Source organism: Heterocephalus glaber, unplaced genomic scaffold (assembly GCF_053883595.1).
Source record: "Heterocephalus glaber isolate CG9 unplaced genomic scaffold, H.glaber_assembly_v1.0 deba00001097, whole genome shotgun sequence".
Lineage (NCBI taxonomy): Eukaryota > Metazoa > Chordata > Mammalia > Rodentia > Bathyergidae > Heterocephalus > Heterocephalus glaber.
The window spans coordinates 1,641,268-1,661,297 of NW_028258191.1; the positions used below are offsets into that span (position 1 = coordinate 1,641,268).

At 37.7% G+C, this 20,030-nt stretch overlaps 2 pseudogenes; one reads left to right on the plus strand and one right to left on the minus strand.

Annotated features, from left to right (window-relative positions):
- Positions 1 to 6,752: 6,752 nt before the first annotated feature.
- LOC101699707 (3-oxo-5-alpha-steroid 4-dehydrogenase 1 pseudogene) lies at positions 6,753 to 7,723 on the minus strand (annotated as a pseudogene).
- A 4,591-nt stretch (positions 7,724 to 12,314) lies between these two features.
- On the plus strand, positions 12,315 to 13,876 carry LOC101699346 (apoptosis inhibitor 5 pseudogene; annotated as a pseudogene).
- The last annotated feature ends 6,154 nt before the right edge of the window (positions 13,877 to 20,030 follow it).

Sequence of the window (20,030 nt, forward strand, 5' to 3'; positions counted from 1 at the left end):
AAAGTATTATTAATAGCTGTTTTCTTTGAAAAAGCCTTCATATCAGACCATGCTTTATTTACAAAGAAAGTTCAGTTTGGATATGGAAATAGGAATATCTTTCACTGTATTCAGAAGGATGAATGAGCTTCAAATGTTTTGATGATTCCACACTTCATCTTTGAGAAGTCTGTAGATTTTTACATGCTAACTATGTTACAATAGACATGCTATGCTCAGAGATTTGCTGGCTAAGCAGTTGGGCTGCTCTGGTCGGGAGACCTCTCAGAAGACGGCTATTCATCAGGTTCGACAGCAAAAGAATTAGCAATGAAGTGAGGCCTCTCGGTTTCCTGTGGTCGATAGAGTGATTTCCAGGGCTTCACGCTGGCTTGCCTTGGTACCAGGACTCCTGTGAATCTAAAACCCGAGAGAGGGATTAAACATCAACACTGCAAAGTACTGATGCAGTTGGTCTAGCAAAAAAATCTATTATACCACAAATAATTTCTTCTACAACATAGATGTGAAAGATCCTTACTGTGAAATTCTACCCTTAGAGCAATGACGTCGCAGGGTAATGGCGCATCGGGGTAGGAGTTGTGGTCTGCTCAGCACCTTGGTGCTTGATCTTAGACTAATTCCATATATAGGTCAGCCAAAAGCTTACTGGCTTGAAAACAATGGAGTATGTTCAATTGGGAGGTGAAAATAAATGAAATACAGAGGAAAACAATTTTTATAGATTGTTTTTCAAGGAAAAGAAGCTTGAGCAATAGTCCCAGAAAAATCCGTGCCCCCCCCACTCGTTTTTGGTTTGTTGTGTGATGTTGATGTTCATTTAGGTTTAAAGTTCCCTTCATCCATTTGTTTACTAAAAAGTTGAAAATAACTTTATTATTTGTTGCTAAATCAAGTAATTAGACAATAGACTTTTGCCTCATTATTCAGTTGAAAACTGTTAAAGTGTTTATGTATTCAATGTTTTCTTAACCAGCTATCTGGTGTCTATATCTATTTCAATCCTTGTACAGTTAGTTACTAAAGATTTTCAAAGTGCTTTACACTCTAAAAGTTTGTATTCTTTTTCTTAGATATTTTAGTTGTATTCACATTATTATCACAATGAAGGAAAAGGCCATCATAAATGTATAGGAAAAAAAATTTAAGAAAATACCAAAACACTGAATTGGGTATGTTAAAATAATACTTTTTCTTTTTTTTGTATTTTTAAACTTTATTATTTTTGAACCATTTAGTAGCAGAACAATTAATCTATTAAAATTAAAATATACATTTGTACCTGACCATGATGGCTATCTTATATCAGATCAGTCCTCTCACCAAGAACAGATATAAATATGTGAATAGCTGTTTGAAGTCATCAGAGAACCGCAATGTACCCAGAACTTGAAGGGCAGAGACAGAATGGGAAAAACAAAGAAACACAATGAAGTGAGTCTGAATTTTTCTGCCACTTTCTTCCTCTAGTTTTTGATTGATTTGTAAGCAGGAATGAGAGCTGGGAAAATGTTTGGCTGTGTGTTTTCAGCTTTCTCATGGAGTTGAGACAAAAACAAACAAACAAACATTGGAGTTCAGAACCCACCAAAGAAGAAGGGTAATGGTAAATATCTGAGCAGAGACTTTGAAACTCTAGATCCTAGGATAAAAAAGAACAAACTAGAAATAGAGCAGTCCTTTCAAAAGCTGAAACCTGTTCTTAAAGCATCTCAACTCCTAATTAGATCTACCTTTGGTTTAACTGCGTTATGGAAGAAAATTACCACAGTATGCAACATATACTCTATAATTTTTCATATATAAATATGATAATTAAAATGGTAAATGGGATGCTAAAGACAGGATCTTGTGGTTGAAAACCAAGATAGGAGTGGGGTGAAAACCAAAAGAAAAAGAGATAATAGAAACAAATCTTTGGGTGACCTGAACTATTAGATAAGAACTCTAAAAAGATAGCAATTAATATGCCTAACAAGAGAGAAAGTAAAGTAGATAATTTCTATAAAAAATCACTAAAAGACAAAACATATTTTAGACTAAAATTTTCTTAGGTCCTTTCTGGTCCTTTCTGAAGCATATCTTTTTATGGACATTTCTTCTCTGACTTGCTTTCTTCTTTGTTTTCCTGGTGGTGGCTTCATGTTTTTATGATTCTCTGTCTCCTTTCTAGTAAGCTCTGAATTTGGAGTCCATTTCACTTGTGAAAATTCTAGCTATGTTGAAGAACAGTCTCCAAACCTCACTTCCCTCTCCCCTACCTCCTATTTTCTAGATAATTTCCTACTCTTTGGGCTAGAATTTGGCAGGAATATATAAAGTGAATTCCATTTTATAGTTTATCAACTTGGTTCTTCACATTTGGGAAGTCACTGTTCTTCAGCAGAACAGACTTTGGACTGGCAGTTTTATTTTTAGCTCTGTTTCAGTCACTGAATAATCTGGGATGAATACAACTCATCCAAGCAGTTTCCTGCTCAGTCTAGCTGTAGCTTTGGAATCTTTCTCAGCATCACACTCAGGGGAACTATTATCAAACCATTGGTGTTATCATGTAAGTAAAGACTTAGTTTCTATCCTTGAGACAGATTGTCTCTGAAAGCTCTTTTGGCTCTAGAATTCTAGAGGTGTGTCTAATAATTGGTTACCAGTTGCTGCTCAGTACATCTGTTGATGAGAAGCATGAAAGAACAACAGAACAATATGTGAACAGCAGAAATTGGTGAATTGGTCACAGTTATTGATGCCTTTATTTAACCTAAAATTGTGCTTACATCTTCATATTTTTCTACCCTCAATGGAACATCTGATAAAATAGACTTTGCTGCATTGCTGTTGCTGCATGTTGTTGAAATGTGTTAGTTGAAATCCCTGATTTTGACTTTTTAAAATCTAGATGATGATACTGTATGCTGCCCAGTCCAACCTTCCTGTCCCTCAGGACTGCACCGCATCAAGGTGCTGGCTATGGTTCTTCTCTGCACCAGTGCTCTGCCACTTCCCGCTGACTTACACAGTATTCTTGGAGCAGTTCATCCAAGTGTTGCCTGGAGCATGGCCACCTGGGCCCTAGCAACAGCAATGGTTTCAAAGGACTCCAGTGAATAGGAATGAAAGGCTTTGAATTAAAAAAAATTGTGGTAAAAGTATGTTATATGCATGTATGAATCTGCCAAAGTGAAAATTATTAATCTGTAAAAAATGTGGAAAAAATTATAGTAAAGTACACAAAATTAATTTTGTCATTTTAGCCATTTTCAGGTGGATATTTTTTCTTATCTTTTTTTTTTTTCTTAAATTCTTTTATTGGTACATTTTAGGTATACAGTACAATTACATTTCTCATGTACCTTTACATGATGCATCTTGGTTCTTATTTTATCCTCATTCCTAGCACTCCCTTCACCCCCTTCACCCTTCCCTATTTACAAAGACTTTATTTCCATTTTTTCCATTTCTCAGCATTTTTCCTTTTCCTTCTTTCCTTGCCCCTGCCCCTCCCACTAACCCTACCGCTTTGGAACTTTTCTTCCTATTTTGCATTATTGATTATTCATTCCAATCATTGGTACATTTTAGGTATACAATATAATGACATTCATCTTTGGAAATTTGCACCTTTACATAGTCTCTCTTGGTTCCCATCTTTCACCCTTGCCCAGCCCTCCCTTCAACCCCTCCATTCCTCCCTATTTACAAAGATTTTGTTCCTATTTTTCCATTTTCTCATATTAATCCCATTCCCTTCTATCCTTTCCCTTAGCCCTCCCACTTCCTTCCCCTTTGCCCCTTTTCTTCCTATTTCACATTACCTATTATACATTTTAGTCCTTATTTACACTTTCAGTTTCTCACACCAGAGAAACTATTTGGTATTTATACATGTGTGTCCTATTTATTTCACTTAAGAGTATCTCCTCAGTGTGCATCCATTTAGCTATAAATGCCTCCAGTTTCTCATTTTTTATGGCTGAGTAGCACTCTATTTTATAAAAAACCCACATTTTCTTGATCCAGTCTCCAGTTGATGGGCATTTGGGCTGTTTCCAAGTTTTAGCTATCACTAACTGTGCTGCTATGAACATGGGTGCACATATATCTCTGTGGTATGATTCTTTTAATTCTTTGGGGAAGATCCCCAGCAGTGGAATAGCGGGGTCAAATGGGACTTCTAGTCCTAGTTTTTTGAGGTATCTCCATACTGATTTCCACAGTGGTTGCACCAGTCTACACTCCTACCAGCAGTGGAGCAGGGTTCCTCTTTTCCCACAGCCCCACCAGCATTTGTTATTGGTTGATTTCATGATAGCAGCCATTCTTTCTGGGCTGATGTAGAATCTCAGTGTTGTTTTCATTTGCATCTCTCGAATGACCAGTGATGTTGAACATTTTTTCATGTATTTATTTGCTATTTCTACTTCTTTGTCTGAGAAATATCTGTTCATTTCAGATGCCCATTTTCAGATTGGGTCTTTAAATTTGGGAGGTCTGATCTTTTGAAGCTCTTTATAGATTTGAGATAGCAAGCCTTTGTCTGAGGAAGAGCAGGTGAAGATTTTTTCCCACATGATGGGTTGTCTCTTCACAATGCTGGGGGTTTCTCTTTCTGTGCAGAAGCTTTTTAATAAGCAGAGATCCCATTTGTTGATTGTTTGTTCTAGTTCACGGGCAACTGAGGTTTTGTTCATAAAATCTTTTCCTACACTGATGTCTTCAAGGGTTCTACCTAAGCTCTTTTCCAACTGGTTCAGAGTTTCTATTTTAATATTTAGATCTTTAATCCATTTTGATTTTAGTTTAGTGCATGGTGAGAGATATAGGTCTAGTATTAATCTTTGGCAAGTTGAAACCCAATTTTTCCAGCACCATTTATTAAAGAGGCTATCTTTCTTCCAGTGAGGGTGTTTGGCTCCTTTGTCGAAGATGAGATGGCTGAGTGTGTCTGGCATTGTTTTTGCATCTTCTAATCTGTTCCACTGGTCCTCAAGCCTGTTTCTTTGCCAGTACCATGCTGTTTTTATCACAGTGGTTTTGTAGTATAGTTGCAGGTTGGGGATTGTGATACCACCTGCCATGTCTCTGTTACCTAGAATTGCTTTTCCTATTCTGGGTCTCTTCTTGCTCCAAATGAATTTTTGGACTGTTTTCACAAGGTCCATGAAGTATGATGTTGAGATTTTAATTGGGATTGCATTGAATCTATATAGCAGTTTTGAAAGTATGGCCATTTTCACTATATTAATCCTTCCTACCCAGGAGCAGTGGATGTCTGCCCGTTTTCTGATATCATCTTCAATCTCTCTTTTCAGAGTGCCATAGTTTTCAGAGAAGAGGTCTTTGATTTCTTTCATTAGGTTGATTCCTAGGTATTTCAGTTTTTTGGATGCTATTGTGAAAGGAATTATTTGCCCTATTTCTCTCTCAGTGAGTCTGTCATTGGTGTAGAGGAAAGCTATTGATTTTTGTGTGTTGACCTTGTAACCAGCTACTTGACTGAATTTGGTTATTAAGTCTAGAAGACTTTTGGTGGAGTTCTTGGGGTCTTCTATATAGAGTATCATGTCATCTGCAAATAATGACATCTTGACTTCTTCATTTCCTATCTTTATTCCTTTTATTTCTTTCTCTTGTCTAATTGTCATGGCTAATGTTTCCAAAACTATATTGAACAAGAGTGGTGATAGTGGACATCCTTGTCTTGTTCCTGATTTTAGTGTGAAGGATTTCAGTTTTTGACCATTTAGTATGATATTGGCTGTTGGTTTTTCATAGATGGCTTCTATCAGTTTGAGGGAGAGACCATCTATTCCAAGTTTTTGTAGGGTTTTTATCATAAATGCATGTTGGATTTTGTCAAATGCTTTTTCTGCATCTATGGAGATAATCATATGGTTTTTGTCCTTGGCTCTATTGATATAGTGTATTACATTGATTGATTTGTGTATGTTGAACCATCCCTGCATTCCTGGGATGAATTCCACTTGATAAGGGTGTGTGATCTTCTTGATGATCTTCTGCATTCTGTTTACCATTATCTTATTAAGGATTTTTGCATCTGTGTTCATTAGTGAGATTGGCCTATAGTTCTCCTTTTTGGTTGGGTCTTTCTCTGCTTTGGGGATCAAGGAATGAATTTGCTTCCAGGAATGAATTTGGGAGTATTACTTCCCTTTCAATTTCATTGAAGAGTTTAAACAGTAGTGGCAGTAGTTTCCCTCTAAATGTCTTGTAGAATTCAGCAGTGAAGCCATCAGGGCCTGGGCTTTTCTTATTTGATAAGTTTTTAATTAAGTTTTCAATTTCATTGGTTGATATTGGGTTGTTTAGAATTTTTAGGTCTTCATTCAACTTTGGTAATTCATATGTATCTAGGCATCTGTCCATTTCTTCTGTGTTGTCCATCTTATTGGCGTATAGCTTCTGGAAGTAGGTATTGATGATCCTCTGGATTTCTGCTGGGCCTGTTGTAATTTCACCCTTTTCATTCCTAATTGCATGGATTTGGGCCTTTTCTTTCCTTTTTCTGATAAGGTTGGCTAAAGGTTTGTCAATTTTGTTGATTCTTTCAAAGAACCAAATCTTGGCTTCTTTGATTTTTTTGTATCATTCTCTTAGTCTCCATTGCATTGATTTACTCTCTGATCAGCAGCTAAGTGGGAAAGGAATTCGGGTTCTGTAGGTCTTGAAGGGGCTATGGAATCTGGGTGAAATATTTAGGACCTGGATGCTCAAGGACGGGCTGCTTAGGTGTGTAGACAGTTACTGGACTCCTCGGTGAAGTTGGACTATGCTTTACTTTGAGTCCATCTGCCCTATTTACCGAGAAGCTGCTGTTGTTGCTAAGAGCAGCCTGTTGCTTCGTTCTGTGTGCTTGTGAAGGACTCACTTAAATCAGGTCTGACACCCAGAGAAATAGTGCTGAATCTTCCAGTAGAAGATCATTTCCTTGATGATGACACACTTAATAGAAAAATGGAATTAAAATTTTCTGAGACTTTGGATAATCTTCAAACTTCTCAAGGTACCACTGGTGATGTTGTTTTGCTCTAGGGAGTAAAAGGGTAAATGTGAACAGCGCAAAAGCCCCACTCTGCAGAGAGCAGCTGGCCAGTGCAAAGCCGCACCACTTCACAACTTCGCCAAGGTAGTTGGCTGCAGTTATGTATTTGAACAAGCCTCCCCTTGGTATTTTGTATCCTGTCTCCTCTGGTTTTCCGAGGTTCCTCAGGACGTGATCTGACTGGATGTTTATCAGCATGCCCGTTAACCACAAGGCAAAACCAGCTAGAAAGCAGGGCTGGGTCACCCAGTCCTTGGCATGCACCGCATACCAGCTCAGGTACCTGGTCTGCAAGTAGCAGTTACAGGTACAGAACAGGAAGGCTAACACACAGGTCACGGGAGGCATCTGCTTTCCTCCTCGGATCAGAAAGGGGAAGATCAGGGACCTGTGCACATAGTGGATGAGGTACATGGCCAGCAGCACGCGGTTGGGCAGGCGGTAGAGGCGCTGGGGGGACGCGCAGGTGTACTCGAGCAGCGGCCAGGCCAGAGCAGGCAGCTCCTGCAGGGCCCACGCGACATGCACGGGCACCCGTGGGGGCCACTGAGACGCATAGCGGCTGTAGGGCGACACAAAGCACACGCAGCCCGTGGTGGGCATTAACAGGTAGGCGAGCGCGTCCAGCAGGCGCAGCTCCTCGGGCTCCATCGCTGCGACCGGGCAGCGCGCTCCATGCCCGGGCGCCCCACACACAGAGAGGCCTGGGCGCCGCCCCACATGCCGAGTACACCGCCTCCCATTGTTTTCTTTTTTTGAAGTACAGAGGATGGAACCCAGAGTCTTTGCACTGAGCTATACCCTCAGTCTATTCCTTTCTTTTTCTTTCTTCCTCCCTCCCTCCCTCCTTTCCTCCCTTCCTTTCTTCCTTTCTCTTTTTGTGCCCCCCCCCCCCAGTATCTCATTAAATTGCTAAATTGCTCTTACTGGACTCAAACTCATGATCCTGCTGCCTCAGCTTCCCAATGTGTGTTAAGTATAGCTACATTGTTATGTAACCAATCTCCTGAGCTTTTTTCATCTTGCAAAATCGAAACTCTGTACATGTGAAAAAATAACTCCCATTCTTTCTTCTTTCTAGCCCTTGGCAATTGCCATTCTATTGTCTCTGTGAATCTGACTACTCTAAGTTCCTCACATATGATGTCATATAGTATTTGTATTTTTGTGACTGGCCTACTTGGTATAATGATTTCAAAGTTCATGCATGATGTACCATGCATAAGATGTTCATTTCTTTTTAAGGCCGAATGGTAATATTCCACTGTGTGTGTATATCATGGTTTGTTTATCCACCCATCAGTCAGTGGACACTGTGTGGTTTCTGCTTTTTGAGTATTATGAATTATACTCTGTGAACATGAGCATATAAATATCTCCTCAAGACCTTGCTCAATTCTTTTGGTTGTATGCTCAGAAGTAGAATTTCTGGATCATATGGTGACTTTTTCATATTTTGACAGACTGGTATAGTGATTCTCTTTTACAATCTGACCAGTAGCGTGCAAAGCTCTCACTTTCTGTATGTCTTTGCCAACTCTTGTTACTTTCTACAAATTTTAAAAAGTTAAATATATTTTAATAGTAAATACAGGAACAATTAAAATGTACAGGAAACATTAAAAATGTACTCGTATAGGGAAACTCGGAAAAATATAATGAACAGACGTAACCTACTGTGTGATAAAAATGCTACAAACATCACCTCAAGAAGAAATTTATTTGTTTTTAAAAGTCAAAATGTTTGCATTATCCATTAAAATTTAACAGGTTTATTATAATTCCTATAAAGTTGAGCTGTTAAAACTTGTTCTTTGCCCTATTTTGACTTGAATTAATGCTTTATATCCTACATTTATATTAAAAATTCACCACAAATGAAAATGGAAAAATAGACAACACCTGATTTGTGATCCCTATTTTTTTCTGCTTGTAACCATATGCTTGGGTATTTTTTGACCCTGTGGGGAGAAATATGTAATATTCAGAACTATCAAGAACAGGAATAAGAGAAAAATGTTTTGTTGATAATGAAATGCTTCTCAAGCCAGTCTCCACATATGTGGCATGCTAGTTGGGTATCTTTTGGAATAATTATTACGTGTTTGGCATAGAGAGCACACAAGTTGGTATCTTCAATCTGGCCAGCTAGAATGGTCTTGTTTGCTTTCTGTAAAGCACCAATAGTTACATTATGGAGGCACAAATCTATTTTTGGAGTTCTGAACAATTTCTCACACCAGATGTTGGAAGGACAATTTGTAAATCAGAAGTTCCCTGAATTGGTGAGATTTCCTCACCCCTCTGGCTTCTGTATCCACTTTTCTCCTAGTTACTTTACCATGGGTGGATTTTACAGCAATGTTTTGTATGTACTATGGTATAGGGCCCTCCTTACATACTTACCTCCGCTTCTGCCAGAGCTTGGTGAGCTAGAGGCAGTGTTGACATTAGAATGACTGTATTGAGGTGGCTGTGAACTTCTTTCTCATTTTTGATAGTAACCCTGATAATGAGTATAAGGTGGCAACAAAAGCCTTTTTATTGACTAATATCTTATTGTATTTAAAATTATTTTTCACTGGTTACATACATGCAGAATATTGAATCTAGATCCATCTCTCTCACCATGCACTTAAAATAAAAATCAACCAAAAATATAAATATTAAAGTAGAAACACTTAATCAACTAGAAGATAACATGAGTAAAACTCTTGAAGACAGAGATGTTGGTAAAGACTTTTGGAATAGAGCCCTAATTGAATAAGAAATAATATCAAGAATCAATAAATGGGACTATATCAAATTAAAAAGCTACTATACAACAAAGGAAGCAACAAATAGAGTGAAGAAACAAAATATAAAAGGGAAAAATTTTTACCAGCTACTCTTCAGATAGAGGGCTAATATCTAAAATATACACAAGAACTCAAAAAATTAGAACTCTAAGAATTAAAGATCCAATCAAAAATGGATAATTGAAATGAATAGACACTTCTCATGAAAAGTACAAATGGCCAATAAATACATGAAAAATGTTCAGCATCTCTGGCAATAAGAGAAATGCAAATTAAAAGAACAGTAAACATTTTTTCATATATTTATTTGCTATTTCTACTTCTTTGAGAAATGTCTGTTCATTTCAGATGCCCATTTTCAGACTGGGTCTTTAAATTTGGGAGATCTGATCTTTTTAAGTTCTTTGTAGATTCGAGATAGTAGGCCTTTGTCTGAGGGACAGCAGGTGAAGATTTTTTTTTTCTTGTCTCTTCACACTGCTGGTGGTTTCTCTTGCTGTGCAGAAACTTTTTAATAAGAAGAGATCCCACTTGTTGACTGTTTGTGCTAGTTCACGGGCAACTGAGGTTTTGTTCATAAATTTTTTTCCTATACCAATGTCTTCAAGAGTTTTACCTAACCTCTGTTCCAGCCATTTCAGCGTTTTTATTTTAATATTTAGATCTTTAATCCATTCAGTTTTAGTTTAGTGCATGCATTTCTCAGACAAAGAAGTAGAAATAGCAAATAAATATATGAAAAAATGTTCAACATCACTGGTCATTCGAGAGATGCAAAGGAAAACAATGTTGAGATTCCACCTCACTCCAGAAAGAATGGCTGCTATCATGAAATCAACCAATAGGAAATGCTGGCGGGGCTGTGGGGAAAGAGGAACCCTGCTCCACTGCTGGTGGGAGTGCAGACTGGTGCAACCACTGTGGAAATCAGTATGAAGATACCTCAAAGAACTAGGACTGGAAGTCCCATTTGACCCAGACATTACCGTGCTGGGTTATCTTCTCCAAAGAATTAAAAGAATCATACCACAGTGATATATGTGCACCTATGTTCATAGCAGCACAATTTATAATAGCTAAAACTTGGAAACAGCCCAAATGCCCATCAACTGGAGATTGGATAAAGAAAATGTGTGGTTTTTTAAAACTATAAAATGGAGTGCTAGTCAGCCATAAAAAATGAGAAATTAGAGACCTTTACAGCTAAATGGATGCACATTGAGGCGATACTCTTAAGTGAAATAAATAGGACACACATGTATAAATACCGAATAGTTTCTCTAGTGTGAGAAACTGAAAGTGTAAATAAGGACTAAAATGTATAATAGGTAATGTGAAATAGGAAGAAAAGAGGGGAAGGGGAAGTGGGAGGGGTAGGGGAAAGGAAAGAAGGGAATGGAATTAATATGAGAAAATGAAAAAATAGGAACAAAATCTTTGTAAATAGGGAGGAATGGAGGGGTTGAAGGGAGGGCAGGGGAAGGGGGAAAAATAAGAACCAAGAGAGTTTATGTAAAGGTGCAAATTTCCAATGATGAATGTCATTATATTGTATACTTAAAATGTACCAATGATTAAAATGAATAATTGATGATGTGAAATAGGAAGAAAAGGTCCAAAGGGGTAGGGGAAGTGGGAGAGGTAGGGGAAAGGAAAGAAGGGAAAGGAAAAATGATGAGAAATGGAAAAAAATGGAAACAAAGTCTTTGTAAATAGGGAAGGATGGAGGGGTGAAGGGAGTGCAGGGAATGGGGAAAAAATAAGAACAAAGATACATCATGTAAAGGTACAAGTTCCCAGTGAGAAATGTAAATGTATTGTATACCTAAAATGTACCAATAAAAGAATTAAAAAAAAAACAGTGAGATTCTACTTCACTCCAGAAAGAATGGCTGTCATTAAAAAGCAAATAATAACAAAAGCTGGTAAGGCTGCTCGGAAAAAAGGAACTTGTCTATATTGTTGGTGAGAATGTAAACTAGTAAAACTACAGAACTCACTATGGAGATTCCTCAAAAAACTGAAAACAGAAATTCCATTTGACCCAGCTATTCTTCTAATTATCTTCTCCAAAGAGTTAAAGACATCATATTACAGTCATGTATGCATACCCATGTTTATAGCAGCATATCCCACAATAGCTAAATTTTGGGAGGCACTGTATGTCCATCAACAGATGTACTGATAGAGAAAATATAGTATTTATGCACAATGGAGTACTACTCTGCCATAAAGACAAGCTTGAGTCATTTTTAGAAAATAGGTAGATGCACTTTGAGACCATAATGTTAAGTGAAATAAATCAGATACAGAAGGTAAAATATTGTATTGTCTTCTTCTACAAGAAATCCAAAGTAGGTATTAGTGCGCGTCTTGGGCTCGGCAAAGTTCTGAGCTGGCATTGGTGCTGGCGTCAGCTTCGACAGCAGGAGCAGACCTCAGGCTTGTCACTCACCATGCCGACTATGGAGGAGCTTTACCACAACTATGCCATCCTTGCAGATGCCACCGAGCAAGTTGGCCAGCATAAAGATGCCTATCAAGTGATACTGGATGGTGTGAGAGGTGGTACCAAGGAAAAATGATTAGCAGCTCAGTTTATTCCTAAATTCTTCAAGCATTTTCTTGAATTGGCAGATTCTGCTATCAATGCACAGTTAGACCTCTGTAAGGATGAAGACGTATCAATCTGACGCCAAGCAATTCAAGAGCTGCCTCAATTTGCCAGTGGAGAAAATCTTCCCTGAGCAGCAGATATACTAACCCGACTCTTGCAGACAGATGACTCTGCAGAATTTAACTTAGTGAACAATGGCCTGTTAAGTATATTTAAGATGGATGCAAAAGGAACATTAGGTGGCTTGTTTAGCCAGATACTTCAAGGAGAAGACATTGTTAGAGAATGAGCAATTAAGTTCCTTTCTACAAAACTTAAGACTTTACCAGATGAAGTCTTAACAAAGGAAGTAGAAGAACTTATATTAACTGAATCCAAAAAGATGTGAAGATGTGACTGGTGAAGAATTTGTTCTGTTCATGAAGACACTGTCTAGGTTAAAAAGCTTACACACAGTGAGTGGAAGACAGCAGCTGGCAGAGCTGGTGGCCGAACAGGCCGACCTGGAGCAGACCTTCAATCCCTCAGATCCTGACTGCGTGGACAGGCTCTTACAGTGCACTTGACAGGCAGTACCCCTCTTCTCCAAAAATGTTCATTCCACAAGGTTTGTGACTTATTTCTGTGAACAAGTTCTCCCTAACCTCAGTACCTTGACTACCCCAGTGGAGGGTCTCGATATTACAGTTGTTAAAATTATTGGCAGAAATGAGTTCATTTTGTGGTGACATGGAGAAGCTAGAAACAAATTTAAGGAAACTATTTGATAAGTTATTGGAGTACATGCCTTTTCTACCAGAAGAAGCAGAAAATGGGGAGAATGCTGGTAATGAGGAACCCAAGTTGCAGTTCAGTTATGTGGAATGTTTGTTGTACGGTTTTCATCAGTTGGGCCGAAAACTTCCAGATTTCTTAACAGCCATACTGAATGCAGAAAAGCTTAAAGATTTCAAAATCAAACTGCAGTACTTTGCCCGGGGCTTGCAGGTTTATATTTGACAACTTCTCTTGGCTCTCCAGGGTAAAACAGGGGAGGCCTTAAAAACAGAAGAGAACAAGATTAAAGCTGTTGCATTGAAAATAACAAACAATATCAATGTTTTCATCAAAGATCTCTTCCACATTCCTCCTTCTTATAAAAGCACAGTAACGTTATCCTGGAAACCTGAACAGAAGGTTGAGATCAGGCAAAAGAGAGCCAATGAAGATACAACTTCAGGTTCACCACCCAAGAAATCTACAGCAGGACCAAAAAGGGATGCCAGGCAGATTTATAACCCTCCCAGTGGGAAATACAGCAGCAATTTGAGCAACTTTACTTATGAGAGGAGCCTTCGGGGAAGTAGAGGCGGCTGAGGTTGGGGAGCCCGAGGAAATCACAGTCGAGGAAGACTCTACTGAATAAGACATCACGTCCTTCAGGCACTGTCATGAGCTTAGTAAACATAAATTCTACTACTCATTGGATTGCCGGGGATGTCCCTTTCAAAGGACTGCTGCCATCAGTTGAAAACTTAATGTTCTTTATACCTTTGCATGTATGATCTACTTTTGTAACCGACCATGGTGTGTCCGAGGTAAAAACCACAATATTTTTGGATGCTTTGTCTCAATCTTGTTTTTGCAGTATCATTAGTCAGACTTCATATTGTAGATCTTTTACTTTTAAAACATCTTGGTAATTTGTCATTGAGAGCAGTTTGAGTCTAAAAATGTAATGAAATTCAGTCTAGTTCTGATAATCTGGTGAAGATCATCAGTTTTGAAAGGTCACTGATTTCCTTCTCCCATCTTAGTTTCTTACCCGATATATGGAGAAGAGTAATGGTCAATCCCAACATCTTATTTTCCTTGTTATTTTAATAAAGCTGCTAGGCAATTGTGCAGCATTCCCCACTAGTGCCATAAAAGTAGAATGCCAACTTTCTGAGAATGTAGAAGTGACAGCACATTCTTAGGAGAAAGGAAATTGCTTTGCACTGCATCCTTTACTCTTCTCCATATATTGGGATGCAGCTTTTGAATATGGGATCTCACGATTTGAATAGAAATGTGTATGTATAATAAGCATATATCTGTATATGTGTGTGTGTGTGTGTGTGTGTGTGTACACACACATATATGTGCATGCTGTGAAACTTGAGTACACAACAAATCAATATTTTAAATTCCGGGAATGGGTCTTTGACACGGTGATTATCCTTTTGAGGCTGAGTACATTGCTGACTTGTTATCTAGGTTTTGGCTCCCTGAAGAGAGTTTTGAGTCAGTTGCACTTACATGACTATTGTCATTTAAAACTAAAACCATGGCTGTATTTTGATAAATTTGGAGATCCCTGTTGGTAAAATACAGCCAAATCTGATGTATATATAGGTTTCTACAGGATGAGATAGTGTAATTTAGGATTTGAAGATTTAATAACCAGGGCTACCCAGGAAAAGTGACCTGGTAACATAGTACCAATAGGTAAAGGAGGATCTCTGTTTGCTTTTGCCGCTTTTAAGACTTTTAACTTCTCAGGTTATTAACCAAATTATTGTATAAGTTAGCAAATAGAATCATTAGGTTAAAATGACAGATGGGAGGTTTGTGGAATGTCTAATGTCATGGGCATTTTTAGTAGCACAGACCCATTGCTCTGCATTTATTTCATTTATTTTTTTCCACAGTTAACTTTTTCTCCCCAAATTTACTATTAAAATCAGATGCCCAGGTGACATTTCTAGTAGTTTGATGTATTTTTTGAGGAATAGTTTGTCATTCCAATGCAAGTGTCTCCATTACCATTACTTCTACACTGGGGAAAAAACAAAATCCACATGTCTATGAGGAAAATATTTCTTAAAGGCTAGAATGATACAAGTGAGCATAAGAATTTCGTCAGCTTGACTGTGGAGTGATGGCAATAATCTCTAAACACTCTGAAAGACTGAGCTGCACCTAAGCTCCCTTGGAACCTGAACAGACATAGGAACATGAAATTAACATTTGAGAACTTCTGCTAGCTGGTCTGGACCTGAGACAGATCGGCCAGTGACTTAAAGCCATTTCAAGTACAAAAAACATGTTGGAGCTCCAGCTATATAAATCTGAACATTAAGTGTAATTTTTTCCTCTTTTTAAAGCATATTTGTAAACCTACAGCAGAACAAAAGTGACTTGACTTTCTCAAGTTTGATACTGATTTGACACTGTTCCTTCCCTTAACACTTTTTGTTCCTCTTCCCTTTCCTAGGGTTTTTGGGTTTTTTTTTTGTTTTTGTTTTTTTTTTGCTTTTTTGGCTTCAAAAATGAAAATGAAAAACTTTATGCCATGGATTTCCTTTCTTTTGCAAGACATCTGTTTATCACTTTAAATGTAAATGTTCCTTTATGCTTTTGAAATAAATTTCCTTTTGTAAAAAGAAAAGAAACCCAAAGTATAAATAATTTAAAAAGCAAAATGAAGGATGGACAATAGGAATCAGGAAGATAGACATTTTGCAAGGGATAGAGATGGAGGGAGGAGTGAGGGAGGGGAGGAGAAGTAAAAAGAATTAAGATGTGTTATATACATGTACTAACTTCCCATGATGAAGGTAATTACAAAGTACTGTAAACATACTAATAGAAAATTAAAAAAATTATTTCCCTACAATTATTTATAATACATGTGTAAGTTGGGCATCAAATACAACCAAATTCATCATGCTGTTACTAGTCAGCATCATTTAAATCTCTCTTTAAATAGTCTATTTTTGAAAACTTCATATCAATCACTAGGTGATAATTGGCTAAGTACAGTACTCAGGGCCTTAAATGAGCCTTAAAATGATATTTCTGATTTATTGAAGTTAAGTTCTCAATAAATTTTGTAAATTATGGCAAGCAAATGGATCAGAGGTCAGAGTAGAATCATTATGGTTTACCAAATTCAGTTGATCATATTTAAAGAGCTGAGAGCTGTACTACAAACTTCCACACTGTTTCAGAAGATGTATCTTTCTGCCACAGTGAGGCTAAAACTTCTCTCAGGCCCTAAAACACACTCAGTGTTCTGAATAAATTAAAAAGTACATCAACAAGGTTGAATGATCACCATGCTGTCAGACAGACAAAATTTCTTGCATGAAATCATGTGTCTTTTGAATTTTGAAGATTATAGACATCTAAAAAGGGATATAAAAACCAAGCACTGACTTCTATTTGTTTCAGGACTGTTTTAGAATTCCAAAAGGTTTTTTAATGCAAAAAATCCATCATTATCTGAAAAGGATTTTAGCTATTCCTGGAGTCGTAAATTGGCTGTATTTTGAAGAGATGAATCAGGAAGATGGAGGATTGGCTTGCCACAGCTGGGTCTGTAATCAGGCCTATTATTGGCCCCTTTTTGGCAGTGAGGAGAAGATGGGACCATGCACACAAAGCACCCTTACCTGCCTTCACCCCCATGAGAGTGGCACAGCTTCAGGGCTTTCCAAGCTGGTGAGTCATAATCCTCCCTTCCAAACATGGTGCAGTTCTGCCTCTTACCTTTATGGCTTCGTGACCTTGACCAAGGTTGGAAAGCCACTCAGGTTTCGCTGGGAAGTTCTAACTCCTACTGCCTGTGGTTCTGAGCAAACTTTAAAATGTGAATGCAAAGGAAGTTGTCAGAGTCTACAGGCTACTGTGAAAATTGAAAAGCATACATTTTTCCTTATTTTTCAGTTTACTTTGGAAATAGAGTTGAATGTAGGTTTTTAACAGATCTTTGTATGATGAAACATTTCAAATAAGTATGACACAGATGGAAAAATACAGTTGACACTTGTGTACCAACCACTCGGCTTTGCTGACAGCCGGCTTCTGTCATTCTCACTTTACCTCTGCTTCCTTCCAGCCCCTGCTCCAGGTCAATAATCTTGACAAATGAATTAAATAAATGTAGGTTTTAAAAGCATTGTTCAGTGAAACTTTGATGATTGCTGTTATGATTGGAGTGATAAGGCTTGATCTATATTTTATTTTGACACTGTTATCTAAAACCATGTGAACACAGACTGTTAATATATTATCAGTGGATATTTAAAATAAGTCAGTTAATTTCAAAGTAGCATCCAGTCATCCAGTTCAGATTCAATGAACATCTAAGGAAAGCTTACTACGTTCCAAGTATGTTCCAAGCAGTCTTTTAGCAGTAGGAAGAAAATAGTGAAGAAAATCCAACAGAAATGCTTGCTTTATTGGAGATAAACTATCTTGGGGAGAGAGAAGGCAGCAGAGTGTCTAGCTGGGCAAATGCTATCTGAGCAGGAGGTGAGAGAGGAAGCCACATAGAAACATTAAGACCTTGTTACTGTTCTGGGCAGAGGGAATAAGTGCAGAAGCCTAGATGTAGGAGGAGGTCTCATGGATCTAAGAAGAACAAGGAATCTAGATGGTGGAGACGAAGGAATGAAAGAGTAGGAACTAGGATAGGAGGTCTGGGAGGTAAGAGGAGGCCAACAGATTGTTTAGGGTTATCATGAGGACTTAGGGTTTCATGGGAAAACTGGGAGCAAGGGCATGTAGTTTGGTCAGCAGAACAAAACTGAGGAGCAAAGCAAATCTAATCAAGGCAAATTGGACCAGAAGATGAGATTGTGTCTGTAGTTTTTATATAAGCTGAATTTTGTGAAGTCATTTGCAAAACAACAAAATTTCGTTCCTCTAATCGAATAAGAATACCAATATACTTGGCATACTTACTTTTTGAAGTTGTTCAAGTCTTCCTTTCCAACTGGATTGTTTTTCATATTCTCCTTTCTTTGCAAGATCTGCCAGCCAGAACTCCAATGAATTACTAGATATTTTTAGATAAACCTAATTTTCAATTTTACTTTTTATTGGTAGTTAATATATGCATTGATAAGAAAGCTATTTACCTTGTGGGTTTTCTTGCAGGGCACTGAGAAATTATCTTTGAAATTATCTTTGCTTTGAATGACTCCTTAGGTTACTTGAATGCATTAGCTACATATTTACTAGGAGGCACCTTTATTGCAATTCTACTCTCTTACAGACAAAATTGCACGGGGAAGTTCCAGACATACTTCAAATGTCTGTATAATCTGCTTTATTTTATCACTACCTTTTCAGATAAAATTAGATTTGAAAAACGGTTGCTTTGCTTCTGGTCAAATCTTGATGTAAAGTGATTATTGATTCCTTTAGCTGGGATGTGGTGGTTCAGTATTGTCCTGGGGCTAATGCATTCCTTTTCAGGGTGGCAGGGTGTGTTTATTGTACTATATGAGGCTTCACAAAAAGAGAATAGAGGGGCTACATTGTGAGCCATAATTTTCAATCATTCTCATCCGAGTTCAAATTCAATGAAAGCTGGTGTAAGTGGAGAGTCATAGTTCTTGAAAAAATTTAAAGGACAAAAATTGGTACCAGTCTATGAGAGACAACTGTATATCCCAGGAATGTAGAGGCTAAGATACAAAGGGATTCATGGGTACTTTGCATAAAAGTTGCTTAATAAGTTTTAGAAATGATTGTTTTAAAGTTTATTTTTTATTTACCTGAAAATATTGATTAGACACATATTATGAAGCCATGACTGTATGGGAGAGACAAAGGAATTTTAAGACATGGTCTTTGCCTAGGAAAAGATTTTAGAACAATACACCTTTCAGAGACTCATCAAATATTTTTTGAGCATCCGTGTCATCAGACACTATATAAAAAGATATAAAACATTCCTTTATAGAGAATATCTATTAGGTTTCCCTTTGTATCAATTGTCTCCTTGCTCAGAAAGGTCTATAACAAATTACAAGCAAGAACTGTAACTTCTGGTATTTATGTGACTAATTTATGGAATAATGCTTTTTAATAATGTTGATAAAGGCTTTTTGGGTCAGCAGCAAAAAAGCAAACAGAGTCAACTAGATATCTCTGTTCTGGTTTTAAATTTAGTGTTTTGGAACAGATGAAATGACTCCAACCAAAGGCAACTAACTGTAGACTGACAGGGTAGTGTAACTTGGCCCCAGAGGAGTTTTCAGAAGGAATGAGGAAAAGGAGTCTGGGTAGAAAAATAAAGAGGGCTATGGCTTCCATTTGTCAAAGTTAAGCTTTCTGTTAAAAACAAACAAACAAACAAACAAATAAACACACACAGACACAATTTCCAAGTGAATCCCCTCACTGGTTGAATGCTTGGAATTTTTCATCTTTCAAAATAGGCAGAAGGCTCTCAAGTTCAACCACAGCCCTGGCAAGATCTTGTTTCTAAATAAAATATAAAAATGGACTGACCATGTAGCTCAGTAAAAACAAAAGAAAAATAGTCACTGACTTTGACATTTAAATGGTGGCAAAGCTGACCTTCTTTCATTGGAAGGAGATTAACATTTATTTTCCTTCATCCTTTAATATACACATACCTTTACTTATTATTCAGAGAAGTTGCTTCTGCACTTCTGAGCCACACAGCCTTCCCAGTGCTGTGAAGCTGAGCTGCCTGCCCTCCAGGAAGCGGGTAGAAGGATGGGCCCCAGTCCTCAGCACAGACAGCACAGACACAGCCAAAGTTTTAGTATTC